The sequence below is a fragment of the Rhinoderma darwinii genome, chromosome 2, assembly GCF_050947455.1.
Source record: "Rhinoderma darwinii isolate aRhiDar2 chromosome 2, aRhiDar2.hap1, whole genome shotgun sequence".
Lineage (NCBI taxonomy): Eukaryota > Metazoa > Chordata > Amphibia > Anura > Rhinodermatidae > Rhinoderma > Rhinoderma darwinii.
This window is the reverse complement of record NC_134688.1, coordinates 307265203-307282441: the sequence shown is the minus strand read 5'-3', so window position 1 is coordinate 307282441 and position 17239 is coordinate 307265203. Positions and strand designations below refer to the sequence as shown.

The 17239-nt window shown below is 41.8% G+C and overlaps 79 pseudogenes; all 79 read right to left on the bottom strand.

Moving 5' to 3' along the window:
- Positions 1-169: 169 nt before the first annotated feature.
- LOC142743829 (5S ribosomal RNA) lies at positions 170-288 on the bottom strand (annotated as a pseudogene).
- A 67-nt stretch (positions 289-355) lies between these two features.
- Positions 356-474, bottom strand: LOC142745116 (5S ribosomal RNA; annotated as a pseudogene).
- Positions 475-541: 67 nt separating this feature from the next.
- Positions 542-660, bottom strand: LOC142745345 (5S ribosomal RNA; annotated as a pseudogene).
- Positions 661-727: 67 nt separating this feature from the next.
- LOC142743889 (5S ribosomal RNA) lies at positions 728-846 on the bottom strand (annotated as a pseudogene).
- A 67-nt stretch (positions 847-913) lies between these two features.
- Positions 914-1032, bottom strand: LOC142744215 (5S ribosomal RNA; annotated as a pseudogene).
- A 67-nt stretch (positions 1033-1099) lies between these two features.
- LOC142743888 (5S ribosomal RNA) lies at positions 1100-1218 on the bottom strand (annotated as a pseudogene).
- A 67-nt stretch (positions 1219-1285) lies between these two features.
- On the bottom strand, positions 1286-1404 carry LOC142745718 (5S ribosomal RNA; annotated as a pseudogene).
- Positions 1405-1471: 67 nt separating this feature from the next.
- Positions 1472-1590, bottom strand: LOC142744385 (5S ribosomal RNA; annotated as a pseudogene).
- A 253-nt stretch (positions 1591-1843) lies between these two features.
- Positions 1844-1962, bottom strand: LOC142745181 (5S ribosomal RNA; annotated as a pseudogene).
- A 67-nt stretch (positions 1963-2029) lies between these two features.
- Positions 2030-2148, bottom strand: LOC142746849 (5S ribosomal RNA; annotated as a pseudogene).
- Positions 2149-2401: 253 nt separating this feature from the next.
- LOC142745709 (5S ribosomal RNA) lies at positions 2402-2520 on the bottom strand (annotated as a pseudogene).
- A 67-nt stretch (positions 2521-2587) lies between these two features.
- LOC142745224 (5S ribosomal RNA) lies at positions 2588-2706 on the bottom strand (annotated as a pseudogene).
- Positions 2707-2959: 253 nt separating this feature from the next.
- LOC142743828 (5S ribosomal RNA) lies at positions 2960-3078 on the bottom strand (annotated as a pseudogene).
- A 67-nt stretch (positions 3079-3145) lies between these two features.
- On the bottom strand, positions 3146-3264 carry LOC142745114 (5S ribosomal RNA; annotated as a pseudogene).
- Positions 3265-3331: 67 nt separating this feature from the next.
- On the bottom strand, positions 3332-3450 carry LOC142744261 (5S ribosomal RNA; annotated as a pseudogene).
- A 67-nt stretch (positions 3451-3517) lies between these two features.
- LOC142745285 (5S ribosomal RNA) lies at positions 3518-3636 on the bottom strand (annotated as a pseudogene).
- Positions 3637-3703: 67 nt separating this feature from the next.
- LOC142743858 (5S ribosomal RNA) lies at positions 3704-3822 on the bottom strand (annotated as a pseudogene).
- A 67-nt stretch (positions 3823-3889) lies between these two features.
- LOC142744445 (5S ribosomal RNA) lies at positions 3890-4008 on the bottom strand (annotated as a pseudogene).
- Positions 4009-4075: 67 nt separating this feature from the next.
- LOC142745334 (5S ribosomal RNA) lies at positions 4076-4194 on the bottom strand (annotated as a pseudogene).
- A 67-nt stretch (positions 4195-4261) lies between these two features.
- LOC142745284 (5S ribosomal RNA) lies at positions 4262-4380 on the bottom strand (annotated as a pseudogene).
- Positions 4381-4447: 67 nt separating this feature from the next.
- On the bottom strand, positions 4448-4566 carry LOC142743857 (5S ribosomal RNA; annotated as a pseudogene).
- A 67-nt stretch (positions 4567-4633) lies between these two features.
- LOC142744444 (5S ribosomal RNA) lies at positions 4634-4752 on the bottom strand (annotated as a pseudogene).
- Positions 4753-4819: 67 nt separating this feature from the next.
- Positions 4820-4938, bottom strand: LOC142745323 (5S ribosomal RNA; annotated as a pseudogene).
- Positions 4939-5005: 67 nt separating this feature from the next.
- LOC142744472 (5S ribosomal RNA) lies at positions 5006-5124 on the bottom strand (annotated as a pseudogene).
- A 67-nt stretch (positions 5125-5191) lies between these two features.
- Positions 5192-5310, bottom strand: LOC142746348 (5S ribosomal RNA; annotated as a pseudogene).
- Positions 5311-5377: 67 nt separating this feature from the next.
- Positions 5378-5496, bottom strand: LOC142745861 (5S ribosomal RNA; annotated as a pseudogene).
- Positions 5497-5749: 253 nt separating this feature from the next.
- Positions 5750-5868, bottom strand: LOC142746282 (5S ribosomal RNA; annotated as a pseudogene).
- A 67-nt stretch (positions 5869-5935) lies between these two features.
- LOC142747119 (5S ribosomal RNA) lies at positions 5936-6054 on the bottom strand (annotated as a pseudogene).
- A 67-nt stretch (positions 6055-6121) lies between these two features.
- On the bottom strand, positions 6122-6240 carry LOC142747111 (5S ribosomal RNA; annotated as a pseudogene).
- A 253-nt stretch (positions 6241-6493) lies between these two features.
- On the bottom strand, positions 6494-6612 carry LOC142746141 (5S ribosomal RNA; annotated as a pseudogene).
- Positions 6613-6679: 67 nt separating this feature from the next.
- Positions 6680-6798, bottom strand: LOC142745225 (5S ribosomal RNA; annotated as a pseudogene).
- Positions 6799-6865: 67 nt separating this feature from the next.
- LOC142745310 (5S ribosomal RNA) lies at positions 6866-6984 on the bottom strand (annotated as a pseudogene).
- Positions 6985-7051: 67 nt separating this feature from the next.
- LOC142744395 (5S ribosomal RNA) lies at positions 7052-7170 on the bottom strand (annotated as a pseudogene).
- A 67-nt stretch (positions 7171-7237) lies between these two features.
- On the bottom strand, positions 7238-7356 carry LOC142745019 (5S ribosomal RNA; annotated as a pseudogene).
- Positions 7357-7423: 67 nt separating this feature from the next.
- LOC142746371 (5S ribosomal RNA) lies at positions 7424-7542 on the bottom strand (annotated as a pseudogene).
- Positions 7543-7609: 67 nt separating this feature from the next.
- On the bottom strand, positions 7610-7728 carry LOC142745299 (5S ribosomal RNA; annotated as a pseudogene).
- A 67-nt stretch (positions 7729-7795) lies between these two features.
- Positions 7796-7914, bottom strand: LOC142744383 (5S ribosomal RNA; annotated as a pseudogene).
- A 67-nt stretch (positions 7915-7981) lies between these two features.
- Positions 7982-8100, bottom strand: LOC142747601 (5S ribosomal RNA; annotated as a pseudogene).
- A 67-nt stretch (positions 8101-8167) lies between these two features.
- Positions 8168-8286, bottom strand: LOC142744977 (5S ribosomal RNA; annotated as a pseudogene).
- A 67-nt stretch (positions 8287-8353) lies between these two features.
- Positions 8354-8472, bottom strand: LOC142745656 (5S ribosomal RNA; annotated as a pseudogene).
- A 67-nt stretch (positions 8473-8539) lies between these two features.
- LOC142745719 (5S ribosomal RNA) lies at positions 8540-8658 on the bottom strand (annotated as a pseudogene).
- Positions 8659-8725: 67 nt separating this feature from the next.
- LOC142747151 (5S ribosomal RNA) lies at positions 8726-8844 on the bottom strand (annotated as a pseudogene).
- Positions 8845-8911: 67 nt separating this feature from the next.
- LOC142745281 (5S ribosomal RNA) lies at positions 8912-9030 on the bottom strand (annotated as a pseudogene).
- A 67-nt stretch (positions 9031-9097) lies between these two features.
- LOC142745492 (5S ribosomal RNA) lies at positions 9098-9216 on the bottom strand (annotated as a pseudogene).
- Positions 9217-9283: 67 nt separating this feature from the next.
- On the bottom strand, positions 9284-9402 carry LOC142744966 (5S ribosomal RNA; annotated as a pseudogene).
- Positions 9403-9469: 67 nt separating this feature from the next.
- LOC142743887 (5S ribosomal RNA) lies at positions 9470-9588 on the bottom strand (annotated as a pseudogene).
- Positions 9589-9655: 67 nt separating this feature from the next.
- On the bottom strand, positions 9656-9774 carry LOC142746048 (5S ribosomal RNA; annotated as a pseudogene).
- A 67-nt stretch (positions 9775-9841) lies between these two features.
- Positions 9842-9960, bottom strand: LOC142745287 (5S ribosomal RNA; annotated as a pseudogene).
- Positions 9961-10027: 67 nt separating this feature from the next.
- On the bottom strand, positions 10028-10146 carry LOC142745408 (5S ribosomal RNA; annotated as a pseudogene).
- A 253-nt stretch (positions 10147-10399) lies between these two features.
- On the bottom strand, positions 10400-10518 carry LOC142743827 (5S ribosomal RNA; annotated as a pseudogene).
- A 67-nt stretch (positions 10519-10585) lies between these two features.
- Positions 10586-10704, bottom strand: LOC142747588 (5S ribosomal RNA; annotated as a pseudogene).
- Positions 10705-10771: 67 nt separating this feature from the next.
- LOC142744538 (5S ribosomal RNA) lies at positions 10772-10890 on the bottom strand (annotated as a pseudogene).
- A 67-nt stretch (positions 10891-10957) lies between these two features.
- On the bottom strand, positions 10958-11076 carry LOC142746385 (5S ribosomal RNA; annotated as a pseudogene).
- A 254-nt stretch (positions 11077-11330) lies between these two features.
- On the bottom strand, positions 11331-11449 carry LOC142745276 (5S ribosomal RNA; annotated as a pseudogene).
- Positions 11450-11516: 67 nt separating this feature from the next.
- Positions 11517-11635, bottom strand: LOC142744377 (5S ribosomal RNA; annotated as a pseudogene).
- A 611-nt stretch (positions 11636-12246) lies between these two features.
- Positions 12247-12365, bottom strand: LOC142745708 (5S ribosomal RNA; annotated as a pseudogene).
- A 67-nt stretch (positions 12366-12432) lies between these two features.
- LOC142747110 (5S ribosomal RNA) lies at positions 12433-12551 on the bottom strand (annotated as a pseudogene).
- Positions 12552-12618: 67 nt separating this feature from the next.
- On the bottom strand, positions 12619-12737 carry LOC142746142 (5S ribosomal RNA; annotated as a pseudogene).
- Positions 12738-12990: 253 nt separating this feature from the next.
- On the bottom strand, positions 12991-13109 carry LOC142746657 (5S ribosomal RNA; annotated as a pseudogene).
- A 67-nt stretch (positions 13110-13176) lies between these two features.
- LOC142747185 (5S ribosomal RNA) lies at positions 13177-13294 on the bottom strand (annotated as a pseudogene).
- Positions 13295-13361: 67 nt separating this feature from the next.
- LOC142745979 (5S ribosomal RNA) lies at positions 13362-13480 on the bottom strand (annotated as a pseudogene).
- Positions 13481-13547: 67 nt separating this feature from the next.
- On the bottom strand, positions 13548-13666 carry LOC142746786 (5S ribosomal RNA; annotated as a pseudogene).
- A 67-nt stretch (positions 13667-13733) lies between these two features.
- On the bottom strand, positions 13734-13852 carry LOC142744696 (5S ribosomal RNA; annotated as a pseudogene).
- A 67-nt stretch (positions 13853-13919) lies between these two features.
- Positions 13920-14038, bottom strand: LOC142743837 (5S ribosomal RNA; annotated as a pseudogene).
- Positions 14039-14105: 67 nt separating this feature from the next.
- On the bottom strand, positions 14106-14224 carry LOC142745265 (5S ribosomal RNA; annotated as a pseudogene).
- A 67-nt stretch (positions 14225-14291) lies between these two features.
- On the bottom strand, positions 14292-14410 carry LOC142744063 (5S ribosomal RNA; annotated as a pseudogene).
- A 67-nt stretch (positions 14411-14477) lies between these two features.
- Positions 14478-14596, bottom strand: LOC142744137 (5S ribosomal RNA; annotated as a pseudogene).
- Positions 14597-14663: 67 nt separating this feature from the next.
- LOC142745135 (5S ribosomal RNA) lies at positions 14664-14782 on the bottom strand (annotated as a pseudogene).
- A 67-nt stretch (positions 14783-14849) lies between these two features.
- LOC142744593 (5S ribosomal RNA) lies at positions 14850-14968 on the bottom strand (annotated as a pseudogene).
- Positions 14969-15035: 67 nt separating this feature from the next.
- Positions 15036-15154, bottom strand: LOC142744303 (5S ribosomal RNA; annotated as a pseudogene).
- A 67-nt stretch (positions 15155-15221) lies between these two features.
- LOC142744376 (5S ribosomal RNA) lies at positions 15222-15340 on the bottom strand (annotated as a pseudogene).
- A 67-nt stretch (positions 15341-15407) lies between these two features.
- LOC142745193 (5S ribosomal RNA) lies at positions 15408-15526 on the bottom strand (annotated as a pseudogene).
- A 67-nt stretch (positions 15527-15593) lies between these two features.
- On the bottom strand, positions 15594-15712 carry LOC142744784 (5S ribosomal RNA; annotated as a pseudogene).
- A 67-nt stretch (positions 15713-15779) lies between these two features.
- LOC142747228 (5S ribosomal RNA) lies at positions 15780-15898 on the bottom strand (annotated as a pseudogene).
- A 253-nt stretch (positions 15899-16151) lies between these two features.
- LOC142744134 (5S ribosomal RNA) lies at positions 16152-16270 on the bottom strand (annotated as a pseudogene).
- Positions 16271-16337: 67 nt separating this feature from the next.
- Positions 16338-16456, bottom strand: LOC142744634 (5S ribosomal RNA; annotated as a pseudogene).
- A 67-nt stretch (positions 16457-16523) lies between these two features.
- Positions 16524-16642, bottom strand: LOC142747857 (5S ribosomal RNA; annotated as a pseudogene).
- A 67-nt stretch (positions 16643-16709) lies between these two features.
- On the bottom strand, positions 16710-16828 carry LOC142744450 (5S ribosomal RNA; annotated as a pseudogene).
- Positions 16829-17078: 250 nt separating this feature from the next.
- On the bottom strand, positions 17079-17197 carry LOC142745659 (5S ribosomal RNA; annotated as a pseudogene).
- Between the last annotated feature and the right edge of the window lie 42 nt (positions 17198-17239).

Genomic DNA, 17239 nt, shown 5'->3' with positions numbered 1-17239 from the left:
ATTCCCAGACAGTCTCCCACACTGGTACTAGCGAGGTTTTAAGCTGTGTAACTTCTGCGATCTGACGAGAGCAGGGAAATTCAGCTTAGAATTGCCATTGACATTAAAAGCTTTAATCCATAGTCCTTTTTAATCGATTGTGAAACAAAATCTAAACGACATAATAAAAAGTCAACCGCACCACGGATTCCCAGACAGTCTCCCACACTGGTACTAGTGAGGCCTTAAGCTGTGTAACTTCTGCGATCTGACGAGAGCAGGCACATTCAGCTTAGAATGGCCATTGACATTAAAAGCCTTAATCCATAGTCCTATTTAATCTATTGTGAAACAAAATCTAAACAACATAATAAAAAGTCAACCGCACCACGGATTCCCAGCCAGTCTCCCACACTGGTACTAGCGAGGCCTTAAGCTGTGTAACTTCTGCGTTCTGACGAGGGCAGGCACATTCAGCTTAGAATGGCCATTGACGTTAAATGTTTTAATCCATAGTCCTATTTAATCTATTGTGAAACAAAATCTAAACGACATAATAAAAAGTCAACCGCACCACGGATTCCCAGACAGTCTCCCACACTGGTACTAGCGAGGCCTTAAGCTGTGTAACTTCTGCGATCTGACGAGAGCAGGCACATTCAGCTTAGAATGGCCATTGACATTAAATGCTTTAATCCATAGTCCTTTTTAATCTATTGTGAAACAAAATCTAAACGACATAATAAAAAGTCAACCGCACCACGGATTCCCAGACAGTCTCCCACACTGGTACTAGCGAGGCCTTAAGCTGTGTAACTTCTGCGATCTGACGAGAGCAGGGACATTCAGCTTAGAATGGCCATTGACATTAAATGCTTTAATCCATAGTCCTTTTTAATCGATTGTGAAACAAAATCTAAACGACATAATAAAAATTCAACCGCACCACGTATTCCCAGACAGTCTCCCACACTGGTACTAGCGAGGCCTTAAGCTGTGTAACTTCTGCGATCTAACGAGAGCAGGTACATTCAGCTTAGAATGGCCATTGACATTAAATGCTTTAATCCATAGTCCTTTTTAATCGATTGTGAAACAAAATCTAAACGACATAATAAAAAGTCAACCGCACCACGGATTCCCAGACAGTCTCCCACACTGGTACTAGCGAGGCCTTAAGCTGTGTAACTTCTGCGATCTGACGAGAGCAGGGACATTCAGCTTAGAATGGCCATTGACATTAAATGCTTTAATCCATAGTCCTTTTTAATCTATTGTGAAACAAAATCTAAACGACATAATAAAAAGTCAACCGCACCACGCATTCCCAGACAGTCACACACACTGGTACTAGCGAGGCCTTAAGCTGTGTAACTTCTGCGATCTGACGAGAGCAGGCACATTCAGCTTAGAATGGCCATTGACATTAAATGCTTTAATCCATAGTCCTTTTTAATCTATTGTGAAACAAAATCTAAACGACATAATAAAAAGGCAACCGCACCACGGATTCCCAGACAGTCTCCCACACTGGTACTAGCGAGGCCTTAAGCTGTGTAACTTCTGCGATCTGACGAGAGCAGGCACATTCAGCTTAGAATGGCCATTGACATTAAATGCTTTAATCCATAGTCCTTTTTAATCGATTGTGAAACAAAATCTAAACGACATAATAAAAAGTCTACCGCACCACGGATTCCCAGACAGTCTCCCACACTGGTACTAGCGAGGTTTTAAGCTGTGTAACTTCTGCGATCTGACGAGAGCAGGGAAATTCAGCTTAGAATTGCCATTGACATTAAAAGCTTTAATCCATAGTCCTTTTTAATCGATTGTGAAACAAAATCTAAACGACATAATAAAAAGTCAACCGCACCACGGATTCCCAGACAGTCCCCCACACTGGTACTAGCGAGGCCTTAAGCTGTGTAACTTCTGTGATCTGACGAGAGCAGGCACATTCAGCTTAGAATGGCCATTGACGTTAAATGCTTTAATCCATAGTCCTTTTTAATCGATTGTGAAACAAAATCTAAACGACATAATAAAAAGTCAACTGCACCACGGATTCCCAGACAGTCTCCCACACTAGTACTAGCGAGGCTTTAAGCTGTGTAACTTCTGCGATCTGACGAGAGCAGGCACATTCAGCTTAGAATGGGTATTGACGTTAAATGCTTTAATCCATAGTCCTATTTAATCTATTGTGAAACAAAATCTAAACAACATAATAAAAAGTCAACCGCACCACAGATTCCCAGACAGTCTCCCACACTGGTACTAGCGAGGCGTTAAGCTGTGTAACTTCTGCGATCTAACGAGAGCAGGCACATTCCGCTTAGAATGGCCATTGACATTAAATGCTTTAATCCATAGTCCTTTTTAAGCGATTGTGAAACAAAATCTAAACGACATAATAAAAAGTCAACCGCACCACGGATTCCCAGACAGTCTCCCACACTGGTACTAGCAAGGCCTTAAGCTGTGTAACTTCTGCGATCTGACGAGGGCAGGCACATTCAGCTTAGAATGGCCATTGACATTAAATGCTTTAATCCATAGTCCTTTTTAATCGATTGTGAAACAAAATCTAAACGACATAATAAAAAGTCATCCGCACCACGGATTCCCAGACAGTCTCCCACACTGGTACTAGCGAGGCCTTAAGCTGTGTAACTTCTGCGATCTGACGAGAGCAGGCACATTCAGCTTAGAATGGCCATTGACATTAAATGCTTTAATCCATAGTCCTTTTTAATCGATTGTGAAACAAAATCTAAACGACATAATAAAAAGTCAACCGCACCACGGATTCCCAGACAGTCTCCCACACTGGTACTAGCGAGGTTTTAAGCTGTGTAACTTCTGCGATCTGACGAGAGCAGGGAAATTCAGCTTAGAATTGCCATTGACATTAAAAGCTTTAATCCATAGTCCTTTTTAATCGATTGTGAAACAAAATCTAAACGACATAATAAAAAGTCAACCGCACCACGGATTCCCAGACAGTCTCCCACACTGGTACTAGTGAGGCCTTAAGCTGTGTAACTTCTGCGATCTGACGAGAGCAGGCACATTCAGCTTAGAATGGCCATTGACATTAAAAGCCTTAATCCATAGTCCTATTTAATCTATTGTGAAACAAAATCTAAACAACATAATAAAAAGTCAACCGCACCACGGATTCCCAGCCAGTCTCCCACACTGGTACTAGCGAGGCCTTAAGCTGTGTAACTTCTGCGTTCTGACGAGGGCAGGCACATTCAGCTTAGAATGGCCATTGACGTTAAATGTTTTAATCCATAGTCCTATTTAATCTATTGTGAAACAAAATCTAAACGACATAATAAAAAGTCAACCACACCACGGATTCCCAGACAGTCTCCCACACTGGTACTAGCGAGGCCTTAAGCTGTGTAACTTCTGCGATCTGACGAGAGCAGGCACATTCAGCTTAGAATGGCCATTGACATTAAATGCTTTAATCCATAGTCCTTTTTAATCTATTGTGAAACAAAATCTAAACGACATAATAAAAAGTCAACCGCACCACGGATTCCCAGACAGTCTCCCACACTGGTACTAGCGAGGCCTTAAGCTGTGTAACTTCTGCAATCTGACGAGAGCAGGGACATTCAGCTTAGAATGGCCATTGACATTAAATGCTTTAATCCATAGTCCTTTTTAATCGATTGTGAAACAAAATCTAAACGACATAATAAAAATTCAACCGCACCACGTATTCCCAGACAGTCTCCCACACTGGTACTAGCGAGGCCTTAAGCTGTGTAACTTCTGCGATCTGACGAGAGCAGGTACATTCAGCTTAGAATGGCCATTGACATTAAATGCTTTAATCCATAGTCCTTTTTAATCGATTGTGAAACAAAATCTAAACGACATAATAAAAAGTCAACCGCACCACGGATTCCCAGACAGTCTCCCACACTGGTACTAGCGAGGCCTTAAGCTGTGTAACTTCTGCGATCTGACGAGAGCAGGGACAATCAGCTTAGAATGGCCATTGACATTAAATGCTTTAATCCATAGTCCTTTTTAATCTATTGTGAAACAAAATCTAAACGACATAATAAAAAGTCAACCGCACCACGGATTCCCAGACAGTCTCCCACACTGGTACTAGCGAGGCCTTAAGCTGTGTAACTTCTGCGATCTGACGAGAGCAGGCACATTCAGCTTAGAATGGCCATTGACATTAAATGCTTTAATCCATAGTCCTTTTTAATCTATTGTGAAACAAAATCTAAACGACATAATAAAAAGTCAACCGCACCACGGATTCCCAGACAGTCTCCCACACTGGTACTAGCGAGGCCTTAAGCTGTGTAACTTCTGCAATCTGACGAGAGCAGGGACATTCAGCTTAGAATGGCCATTGACATTAAATGGTTTAATCAATAGTCCTTTTTAATCGATTGTGAAACAAAATCTAAACGACATAATAAAAATTCAACCGCACCACGTATTCCCAGACAGTCTCCCACACTGGTACTAGCGAGGCCTTAAGCTGTGTAACTTCTGCGATCTGACGAGAGCAGGTACATTCAGCTTAGAATGGCCATTGACATTAAATGCTTTAATCCATAGTCCTTTTTAATCGATTGTGAAACAAAATCTAAACGACATAATAAAAAGTCAACCGCACCACGGATTCCCAGACAGTCTCCCACACTGGTACTAGCGAGGCCTTAAGCTGTGTAACTTCTGCGATCTGACGAGAGCAGGGACAATCAGCTTAGAATGGCCATTGACATTAAATGCTTTAATCCATAGTCCTTTTTAATCTATTGTGAAACAAAATCTAAACGACATAATAAAAAGTCAACCGCACCACGGATTCCCAGACAGTCTCCCACACTGGTACTAGCGAGGCCTTAAGCTGTGTAACTTCTGCGATCTGACGAGAGCAGGCACATTCAGCTTAGAATGGCCATTGACATTAAATGCTTTAATCCATAGTCCTTTTTAATCTATTGTGAAACAAAATCTAAACGACATAATAAAAAGGCAACCGCACCACGGATTCCCAGACAGTCTCCCACACTGGTACTAGCGAGGCCTTAAGCTGTGTAACTTCTGCGATCAGACGAGAGCAGGCACATTCAGCTTAGAATGGCCATTGACATTAAATGCTTTAATCCATAGTCCTTTTTAATCGATTGTGAAACAAAATCTAAACGACATAATAAAAAGTCTACCGCACCACGGATTCCCAGACAGTCTCCCACACTGGTACTAGCGAGGCCTTACACTGTGTAACTTCTGCGATCTGACGAGAGCAGGCACATTCAGCTTAGAATGGCCATTGACATTAAATGCTTTAATCCATAGTCCTTTTTAATCTATTGTGAAACAAAATCTAAACGACATAATAAAAAGGCAGCCGCACCACGGATTCCCAGACAGTCTCCCACACTGGTACTAGCGAGGCCTTAAGCTGTGTAACTTCTGCGATCTGACGAGAGCAGGCACATTCAGCTTAGAATGGCCATTGACATTAAATGCTTTAATCCATAGTCCTTTTTAATCGATTGTGAAACAAAATCTAAACGACATAATAAAAAGTCAACCGCACCACGGATTCCCAGACAGTCTCCCACACTGGTACTAGCGAGGTTTTAAGCTGTGTAACTTCTGCAATCTGACGAGAGCAGGGAAATTCAGCTTAGAATTGCCATTGACATTAAAAGCGTTAATCCATAGTCCTTTTTAATCGATTGTGAAACAAAATCTAAACGACATAATAAAAATTCAACCGCACCGCGGATTCCCAGACAGTCTACCACACTGGTACTAGCGAGGCCTTAAGCTGTGTAACTTCTGCGATCTGACGAGAGCAGGCACATTCAGCTTAGAATGGCCATTGACATTAAATGCTTTAATCCATAGTCCTATTTAATCGATTGTGAAACAAAATCTAAACGACATAATAAAAAGTCAACCGCACTACGGATTCCCAGACAGTCCCCCACACTGGTACTAGCAAGGCCTTAAGCTGTGTAACTTCTGTGATCTGACGAGAGCAGGCACATTCAGCTTAGAATGGCCATTGACATTAAATGCTTTAATCCATAGTCCTTTTTAATCGATTGTGAAACAAAATCTAAACGACATAATAAAAAGGCAACTGCACCACGGATTCCCAGACAGTCTCCCACACTAGTACTAGCGAGGCTTTAAGCTGTGTAACTTCTGTGATCTGACGAGAGCAGGCACATTCAGCTTAGAATGGCCATTGACATTAAATGCTTTAATCCATAGTCCTATTTAATCTATTGTGAAACAAAATCTAAACGACATAATAAAAAGTCAACCGCACCACAGATTCCCAGACAGTCTCCCCCACTGGTACTAGCGAGGCATTAAGCTGTGTAACTTCTGCGATCTAACGAGAGCAGGCACATTCAGCTTAGAATGGCCATTGACATTAAATGCTTTAATCCATAGTCCTTTTTAAGCGATTGTGAAACAAAATCTAAACGACATAATAAAAAGTCAACCGCACCATGGATTCCCAGACAGTCTCCCACACTGGTACTAGCGAGGCCTTAAGCTGTGTAACTTCTGCGATCTGACGAGTGCAGGCACATTCAGCTTAGAATGGCCATTGACATTAAATGCTTTAATCCATAGTCCTTTTTAATCGATTGTGAAACAAAATCTAAACGACATAATAAAAAGTCATCCGCACCACGGATTCCCAGACAGTCTCCCACACTGGTACTAGCGAGGCCTTAAGCTGTGTAACTTCTGCGATCTGACGAGAGCAGGCACATTCAGCTTAGAATGGCCATTGACATTAAAAGTCTAAATCCATAGTCCTTTTTAATCGATTGTGAAACAAAATCTAAACAACATAATAAAAAGTCAACCGCACCACGGATTCCCAGACAGTCTCCCACACTGGTACTAGCGAGGCCTTAAGCTGTGTAACTTCTGCGATCTGACGAGAGCAGGCACATTCAGCTTAGAATGGCCATTGACATTAAATGCTTTAATCCATAGTCCTTTTTAATCGATTGTGAAACAAAATCTAAACGACATAATAAAAAGTCAACCGCACCACGGATTCCCAGACAGTCTCCCACACTGGTACTAGTGAGGCCTTAAGCTGCGTAACTTCTGCGATCTGACGAGAGCAGGCACATTCAGCTTAGAATGGCCATTGACATTAAAAGCCTTAATCCATAGTCCTATTTAATCTATTGTGAAACAAAATCTAAACGACATAATAAAAAGTCAACCGCACCACGGATTCCCAGACAGTCTCCCACACTGGTACTAGCGAGGCCTTAAGCTGTGTAACTTCTGCGATCTGACGAGGGCAGGCACATTCAGCTTAGAATGGCCATTGACATTAAATGCTTTAATCCATAGTCCTTTTTAATCGATTGTGAAACAAAATCTAAACGACATAATAAAAAGTCATCCGCACCACGGATTCCCAGACAGTCTCCCACACTGGTACTAGCGAGGCCTTAAGCTGTGTAACTTCTGCGATCTGACGAGAGCAGGCACATTCAGCTTAGAATGGCCATTTACATTAAAAGCCTAAATCCATAGTCCTTTTTAATCGATTGTGAAACAAAATCTAAACAACATAATAAAAAGTCAACCGCACCACGGATTCCCAGACAGTCTCCCACACTGGTACTAGCGAGGCCTTAAGCTGTGTAACTTCTGCGATCTGACGAGAGCAGGCACATTCAGCTTAGAATGGCCATTGACATTAAATGCTTTAATCTATAGTCCTTTTTAATCGATTGTGAAACAAAATCTAAACGACATAATAAAAAGTCAACCGCACCACGGATTCCCAGACAGTCTCCCACACTGGTACTAGTGAGGCCTTAAGCTGCGTAACTTCTGCGATCTGACGAGAGCAGGCACATTCAGCTTAGAATGGCCATTGACATTAAAAGCCTTAATCCATAGTCCTATTTAATCTATTGTGAAACAAAATCTAAACAACATAATAAAAAGTCAACCGCACCACGGATTCCCAGCCAGTCTCCCACACTGGTACTAGCGAGGCCTTAAGCTGTGTAACTTCTGCGTTCTGACGAGAGCAGGCACATTCAGCTTAGAATGGCCATTGACGTTAAATGTTTTAATCCATAGTCCTATTTAATCTATTGTGAAACAAAATCTAAACGACATAATAAAAAGTCAACCGCACCACGGATTCCCAGACAGTCTCCCACACTGGTACTAGCGAGGCCTTAAGCTGTGTAACTTCTGCGATCTGACGAGAGCAGGCACATTCAGCTTAGAATGGCCATTGACATTAAAAGCCTTAATCCATAGTCCTATTTAATCTATTGTGAAACAAAATCTAAACGACATAATAAAAATTCAACCACACCACGGATTCCCAGACAGTCTCCCACACTGGTACTAGCGAGGCCTTAAGCTGTGTAACTTCTGCGATCTGACGAGAGCAGGCACATTCAGCTTAGAATGGCCATTGACATTAAAAGCCTTAATCCATAGTCCTTTTTAATCGATTGTGAAACAAAATCTAAACACCATAATAAAAAGTCAACCGCACCACGGATTCCCAGACAGTCTCACACACTGGTACTAGCGAGGCCTTAAGCTGTGTAACTTCTGCGATCTGACGAGAGCAGGCACATTCAGCTTAGAATGGCCATTGACATTAAATGCTTTAATCCATAGTCCTTTTTAATCGATTGTGAAACAAAATCTAAACGACATAATAAAAAGTCAACCGCACCATGGATTCCCAGACAGTCTCCCACACTGGTACTAGCGAGGTTTTAAGCTGTGTAACTTCTGCGATCTGACGGGAGCAGGCACATTCAGCTTAGAATGGCCATCGACATTAAATGCTTTAATCCATAGTCCTTTTTAATCGATTGTGAAACAAAATCTAAACGACATAATAAAAAGGCAACCGCACCACGGATTCCCAGACAGTCTCCCACACTGGTACTAGTGAGGCCTTAAGCTGCGTAACTTCTGCGATCTGACGAGAGCAGGCACATTCAGCTTAGAACGGCCATTGACATTAAAAGCCTTAATCCATAGTCCTATTTAATCTATTGTGAAACAAAATCTAAACAACATAATAAAAAGTCAACCGCACCACGGATTCCCAGCCAGTCTCCCACACTGGTACTAGCGAGGCCTTAAGCTGTGCAACTTCTGCGTTCTGACGAGAGCAGGCACATTCAGCTTAGAATGGCCATTGACATTAAATGTTTTAATCCATAGTCCTATTTAATCTATTGTGAAACAAAATCTAAACGACATAATAAAAAGTCAACCGCACCACGGATTCCCAGACAGTCTCCCACACTGGTACTAGCGAGGCCTTAAGCTGTGTAACTTCTGCGATCTGACGAGAGCAGGCACATTCAGCTTAGAATGGCCATTGACATTAAATGCTTTAATCCATAGTCCTTTTTAATCTATTGTGAAACAAAATCTAAACGACATAATAAAAAGTCAACCGCACCACGGATTCCCAGACAGTCTCCCACACTGGTACTAGCGAGGCCTTAAGCTGTGTAACTTCTGCGATCTGACGAGAGCAGGGACATTCAGCTTAGAATGGCCATTGACATTAAATGCTTAAATCCATAGTCCTTTTTAATCGATTGTGAAACAAAATCTAAACGACATAATAAAAATTCAACCGCACCACGGATTCCCAGACAGTCTCCCACACTGGTACTAGCGAGGCCTTAAGCTGTGTAACTTCTGCGATTTGACGAGAGCAGGTACATTCAGCTTAGAATGGCCATTGACATTAAATGCTTTAATCCATAGTCCTTTTTAATCTATTGTGAAACAAAATCGAAACGACATAATAAAAAGTCAACCGCACCACGGATTCCCAGACAGTCTCCCACACTGGTACTAGCGAGGCCTTAAGCTGTGTAACTTCTGCGATCTGACGAGAGCAGGCACATTCAGCTTAGAATGGCCATTGACATTAAATGCTTTAATCCATAGTCCTTTTTAATCTATTGTGAAACAAAATCTAAACGACATAATAAAAAGGCAACCGCACCACGGATTCCCAGACAGTCTCCCACACTGGTACTAGAGAGGCCTTAAGCTGTGTAACTTCTGCGATCTGACGAGAGCAGGCACATTCAGCTTAGAATGGCCATTGACATTAAATGCTTTAATCCATAGTCCTTTTTAATCGATTGTGAAACAAAATCTAAACGACATAATAAAAAGTCAACCGCACCACGGATTCCCAGACAGTCTCCCACACTGGTACTAGCGAGGTTTTAAGCTGTGTAACTTCTGCGATCTGACGAGAGCAGGGAAATTCAGCTTAGAATTGCCATTGACATTAAAAGCTTTAATCCATAGTCCTTTTTAATCGATTGTGAAACAAAATCTAAACGACATAATAAAAAGTCAACCGCACCACGGATTCCCAGACAGTCTCCCACACTGGTACTAGTGAGGCCTTAAGCTGTGTAACTTCTGCGATCTGACGAGAGCAGGCACATTCAGCTTAGAATGGCCATTGACATTAAAAGCCTTAATCCATAGTCCTATTTAATCTATTGTGAAACAAAATCTAAACAACATAATAAAAAGTCAACCGCACCACGGATTCCCAGCCAGTCTCCCACACTGGTACTAGCGAGGCCTTAAGCTGTGTAACTTCTGCGTTCTGACGAGAGCAGGCACATTCAGCTTAGAATGGCCATTGACGTTAAATGTTTTAATCCATAGTCCTATTTAATCTATTGTGAAACAAAATCTAAACGACATAATAAAAAGTCAACCGCACCACGGATTCCCAGACAGTCTCCCACACTGGTACTAGCGAGGCCTTAAGCTGTGTAACTTCTGCGATCTGACGAGAGCAGGCACATTCAGCTTGGAATGGCCATTGACATTAAATGCTTTAATCCATAGTCCTTTTTAATCTATTGTGAAACAAAATCTAAACGACATAATAAAAATTCAACCGCACCACGGATTCCCAGACAGTCTCCCGCACTGGTACTAGCGAGGCCTTAAGCTGTGTAACTTCTGCGATCTGACGAGAGCAGGGACATTCAGCTTAGAATGGCCATTGACATTAAATGCTTTAATCCATAGTCCTTTTTAATCGATTGTGAAACAAAATCTAAACGACATAATAAAAAGTCAACCGCACCACGGATTCCCAGACAGTCTCCCACACTGGTACTAGCGAGGCCTTAAGGCTGTGTAACTTCTGCGATCTGACGAGAGCAGGGACATTCAGTTTAGAATGGCCATTGACATTAAATGCTTTAATCCATAGTCCTTTTTAATCTATTGTGAAACAAAATCTAAACGGCATAATAAAAAGTCAACCGCACCACGGATTCCCAGACAGTCTCCCACACTGGTACTAGCGAGGCCTTAAGCTGTGTAACTTCTGCGATCTGACGAGAGCAGGCACATTCAGCTTAGAATGGCCATTGACATTAAATGCTTTAATCCATAGTCCTTTTTAATCTATTGTGAAACAAAATCTAAACGACATAATAAAAAGGCAACCGCACCACGGATTCCCAGACAGTCTCCCACACTGGTACTAGCGAGGCCTTAAGCTGTGTAACTTCTGCGATCTGACGAGAGCAGGCACATTCAGCTTAGAATGGCCATTGACATTAAATGCTTTAATCCATAGTCCTTTTTAATCGATTGTGAAACAAAATCTAAACGACATAATAAAAAGTCTACCGCACCACGGATTCCCAGACAGTCTCCCACACTGGTACTAGCGAGGTTTTAAGCTGTGTAACTTCTGCGATCTGACGAGAGCAGGGAAATTCAGCTTAGAATTGCCATTGACATTAAAAGCTTTAATCCATAGTCCTTTTTAATCGATTGTGAAACAAAATCTAAACGACATAATAAAAAGTCAACTGCACCACGGATTCCCAGACAGTCTCCCACACTAGTGAGGCTTTAAGCTGTGTAACTTCTGCGATCTGACGAGAGCAGGCACATTCAGCTTAGAATGGGTATTGACGTTAAATGCTTTAATCCATAGTCCTATTTAATCTATTGTGAAACAAAATCTAAACAACATAATAAAAAGTCAACCGCACCACAGACAGTCTCCCACACTGGTACTAGCGAGGCGTTAAGCTGTGTAACTTCTGCGATCTAACGAGAGCAGGCACATTCAGCTTAGAATGGCCATTGACATTAAATGCTTTAATCCATAGTCCTTTTTAAGCGATTGTGAAACAAAATCTAAACGACATAATAAAAAGTCAACCGCACCACGGATTCCCAGACAGTCTCCCACACTGGTACTAGCAAGGCCTTAAGCTGTGTAACTTCTGCGATCTGACGAGGGCAGGCACATTCAGCTTAGAATGGCCATTGACATTAAATGCTTTAATCCATAGTCCTTTTTAATCGATTGTGAAACAAAATCTAAACGACATAATAAAAAGGCATCCGCACCACGGATTCCCAGACAGTCTCCCACACTGGTACTAGCGAGGCCTTAAGCTGTGTAACTTCTGAGATCTGACGAGAGCAGGCACATTCAGCTTAGAATGGCCATTGACATTAAAAGCCTTAATCCATAGTCCTTTTTAATCGATTGTGAAACAAAATCTAAACAACATAATAAAAAGTCAACCGCACCACGGATTCCCAGACAGTCCCCCACACTGGTACTAGCGAGGCCTTAAGCTGTGTAACGTCTGTGATCTGACGAGAGCAGGCACATTCAGCTTAGAATGGCCATTGACATTAAATGCTTTAATCCATAGTCCTTTTTAATCGATTGTGAAACAAAATCTAAACGACATAATAAAAAGTCAACTGCACCACGGATTCCCAGACAGTCTCCCGCACTAGTACTAGCGAGGCTTTAAGCTGTGTAACTTCTGCGATCTGACGAGAGCAGGCACATTCAGCTTAGAATGGGTATTGACGTTAAATGCTTTAATCCATAGTCCTATTTAATCTATTGTGAAACAAAATCTAAACAACATAATAAAAAGTCAACCGCACCACAGATTCCCAGACAGTCTCCCACACTGGTACTAGCGAGGCGTTAAGCTGTGTAACTTCTGCGATCTAACGAGAGCAGGCACATTCAGCTTAGAATGGCCATTGACATTAAATGCTTTAATCCATAGTCCTTTTTAAGCGATTGTGAAACAAAATCTAAACGACATAATAAAAAGTCAACCGCACCACGGATTCCCAGACAGTCTCCCACACTGGTACTAGCGAGGCCTTAAGCTGTGTATTTCTGCGATCTGACGAGGGCAGGCACATTCAGCTTAGAATGGCCATTGACATTAAATGCTTTAATCCATAGTCCTTTTTAATCTATTGTGAAACAAAATCTAAACGACATAATAAAAAGTCCTCCGCACCACGGATTCCCAGACAGTCTCCCACACTAGTACTAGCGAGGCCTTAAGCTGTGTAACTTCTGCGATCTGACGAGAGCAGGCACATTCAGCTTAGAATGGCCATTGACATTAAATGCTTTAATCCATAGTCCTTTTTAATCGATTGTGAAACAAAATCTAAACGACATAATAAAAAGTCAACCGCACCATGGATTCCCAGACAGTCTCCCACACTGGTACTAGCGAGGTTTTAAGCTGTGTAACTTCTGCGATCTGACGGGAGCAGGCACATTCAGCTTAGAATGGCCATTGACATTAAAAGCTTTAATCCATAGTCCTTTTTAATCGATTGTGAAACAAAATCTATACGACATAATAAAAAGGCAACCGCACCACGGATTCCCAGACAGTCTCCCACACTGGTACTAGTGAGGCCTTAAGCTGTGTAACTTCTGCGATCTGACGAGAGCAGGCACATTCAGCTTAGAATGGCCATTGACATTAAAAGGCTTAATCCATAGTCCTATTTAATCTATTGTGAAACAAAATCTAAACAACATAATAAAAAGTCAACCGCACCACGGATTCCCAGACAGTCTCCCACACTGGTACTAGCGAGGCCTTAAGCTGTGTAACTTCTGCGTTCTGACGAGAGCAGGCACATTCAGCTTAGAATGGCCATTGACGTTAAATGTTTTAATCCATAGTCCTATTTAATCTATTGTGAAACAAAATCTAAACGACATAATAAAAAGTCAACCGCACCACGGATTCCCAGACAGTCTCCCACACTGGTACTAGCGAGGCCTTAAGCTGTGTAACTTCTGCGATCTGACGAGAGCAGGCACATTCAGCTTAGAATGGCCATTGACATTAAATGCTTTAATCCATAGTCCTTTTTAATCTATTGTGAAACAAAATCTAAACGACATAATAAAAAGTCAACCGCACCACGGATTCCCAGACAGTCTCCCACACTGGTACTAGCGAGGCCTTAAGCTGTGTAATTTCTGCGATCTGACGAGAGCAGGGACATTCAGCTTAGAATGGCTATTGACATTAAATGCTTTGATCCATAGTCCTTTTTAATCTATTGTGAAACAAAATCTAAACGACATAATAAAAAGTCAACCGCACCACGGATTCCCAGACAGTCTCCCACACTGGTACTAGCGAGGCCTTAAGCTGTGTAACTTCTGCGATCTGACGAGAGCAGGGACATTCAGCTTAGAATGGCTATTGACATTAAATGCTTTGATCCATAGTCCTTTTTAATCTATTGTGAAACAAAATCTAAACGACATAATAAAAAGTCAACCGCACCACGGATACCCAGACAGTCTCCCACACTGGTACTAGCGAGGCCTTAAGCTGTGTAACTTCTGCGATCTGACGAGAGCAGGCACATTCAGCTTAGAATGGCCATTGACATTAAATGCTTTAATCCATAGTCCTTTTTAATCGATTGTGAAACAAAATCTAAACGACATAATAAAAAGTCAACCGCACCACGGATTCCCAGACAGTCTCCCACACTGGTACTAGCGAGGCCTTAAGCTGTGTAACTTCTGCGATCTGATGAGAGCAGGGACATTCAGCATAGAATGGCCATTGACATTAAATGCTTTAATCCATAGTCCTTTTTAATCGATTGTGAAACAAAATCTAAACGACATAATAAAAATTCAACCGCACCACGGATTCCCAGACAGTCTCCCACACTGGTACTAGCGAGGCCTTAAGCTGTGTAACTTCTGCGTTCTGACGAGAGCAGGCACATTCAGCTTAGAATGGCCATTGACATTAAATGCTTTAATCCATAGTCCTTTTTAATCTATTGTGAAACAAAATCTAAACGACATAATAAAAAGGCAACCGCACCACGGATTCCCAGACAGTCTCCCACACTGGTACTAGCGAGGCCTTAAGCTGTGTAACTTCTGCGATCTGACGAGAGCAGGCACATTCAGCTTAGAATGGCCATTGACATTAAATGCTTTAATCCATAGTCCTTTTTAATCGATTGTGAAACAAAATCTAAACGACATAATAAAAAGTCAACCGCACCACGGATTCCCAGACAGTCTCCCACACTGGTACTAGCGAGGCCTTAAGCTGTGTAACTTCTGCGATCTGACGAGAGCAGGGACATTCAGCATAGAATGGCCATTGACATTAAATGCTTTAATCCATAGTCCTTTTTAATCGATTGTGAAACAAAATCTAAACGACATAATAAAAATTCAACCGCACCACGGATTCCCAGACAGTCTCCCACACTGGTACTAGCGAGGCCTTAAGCTGTGTAACTTCTGCGATCTGACGAGAGCAGGCACATTCAGCTTAGAATGGCCATTGACTTTAAATGCTTTAATCCATAGTCCTTTTTAATCGATTGTGAAACAAAATCTAAACGACATAATAAAAAGTCAACCGCACCACGGATTCCCAGACAGTCTCCCACACTGGTACTAGCGAGGTTTTAAGCTGTGTAACTCCTGCGATCTGACGAGAGCAGGGACATTCAGCTTAGAATGGCCATTGACATTAAATGTTTTAATCCATAGTCCTTTTTAATCGATTGTGAAACAAAATCTAAACGACATAATAAAAAGTCAACCGCACCATGGATTCCCAGACAGTCTCCCACACTGTTACTAGCAAGGTTTTAAGCTGTGTAACTTCTGCGATCTAACGAGAGCAGGCACATTCAGCTTAGAATGGCCATTGACATTAAATGCTGTAATCCATAGTCCTTTTTAATCGATTGTGAAACAAAATCTAAATGACATAATAAAAAGTCAACCGCACCACGGATTCCCAGACAGTCTCCCACACTGGTACTAGCGAGGCCTTAAGCTGTGTAACTTCTGCGATCTGAAGAGAGCAGGCACATTCAGCTTAGAATGGCCATTGACATTAAAAGCCTTAATCCATAGTCCTATTTAATCTATTGTGAAACAAAATCTAAACAACATAATAAAAAGTCAACCGCACTACGGATTCCCAGACAGTCTCCCACACTGGTACTAGCGAGGCCTTAAGCTGTGTAACTTCTGCGTTCTGACGAGAGCAGGCACATTCAGCTTAGAATGGCCATTGACGTTAAATGATTTAATCCATAGTCCTATTTAATCTATTGTGAAAAAAAATCTAAACGACATAATAAAAAGTCAACCGCACCACGGATTCCCAGACAGTCTCCCACACTGGTACTAGCGAGGCCTTAAGCTGCGTAACTTCTGCGATCTGACGAGAGCAGGCACATTCAGCTTAGAATGGCCATTGACATTAAATGCTTTAATCCATAGTCCTTTTTAATCTATTGTGAAACAAAATCTAAACGACATAATAAAAAGTCAACCGCACCACGGATTCCCAGACAGTCTCCCACACTGGTACTAGCGAGGCCTTAAGCTGTGTAACTTCTGTGATCTGATGAGAGCAGGCACATTCAGCTTAGAATGGCCATTGACATTAAATGCTTTAATCCATAGTCCTTTTTAATCGATTGTGAAACAAAATCTAAACATAATAAAAAGTCAACCGCACCACGGATTCCCAGACAGTCTCCCACACTGGTACTAGCGAGGTTTTAAGCTGTGTAACATCTGCGATCTGACGAGAGCAGGGACATTCAGCTTAGAATGGCCATTGACATTAAATGCTTTAATCCATAGTCTTTTTTAATCGATTGTGAAACAAAATCTAAACGACATAATAAAAATTCAACCACACCACGGATTCCCAGACAGTCTCCCACACTGGTACTAGCGAGGCCTTAAGCTGTGTAACTTCTGCGATCTGACGAGAGCAGGCACATTCAGCTTAGAATGGCCATTGACATTAAATGCTTTAATCCATAGTCCTTTTTAATCGATTGTGAA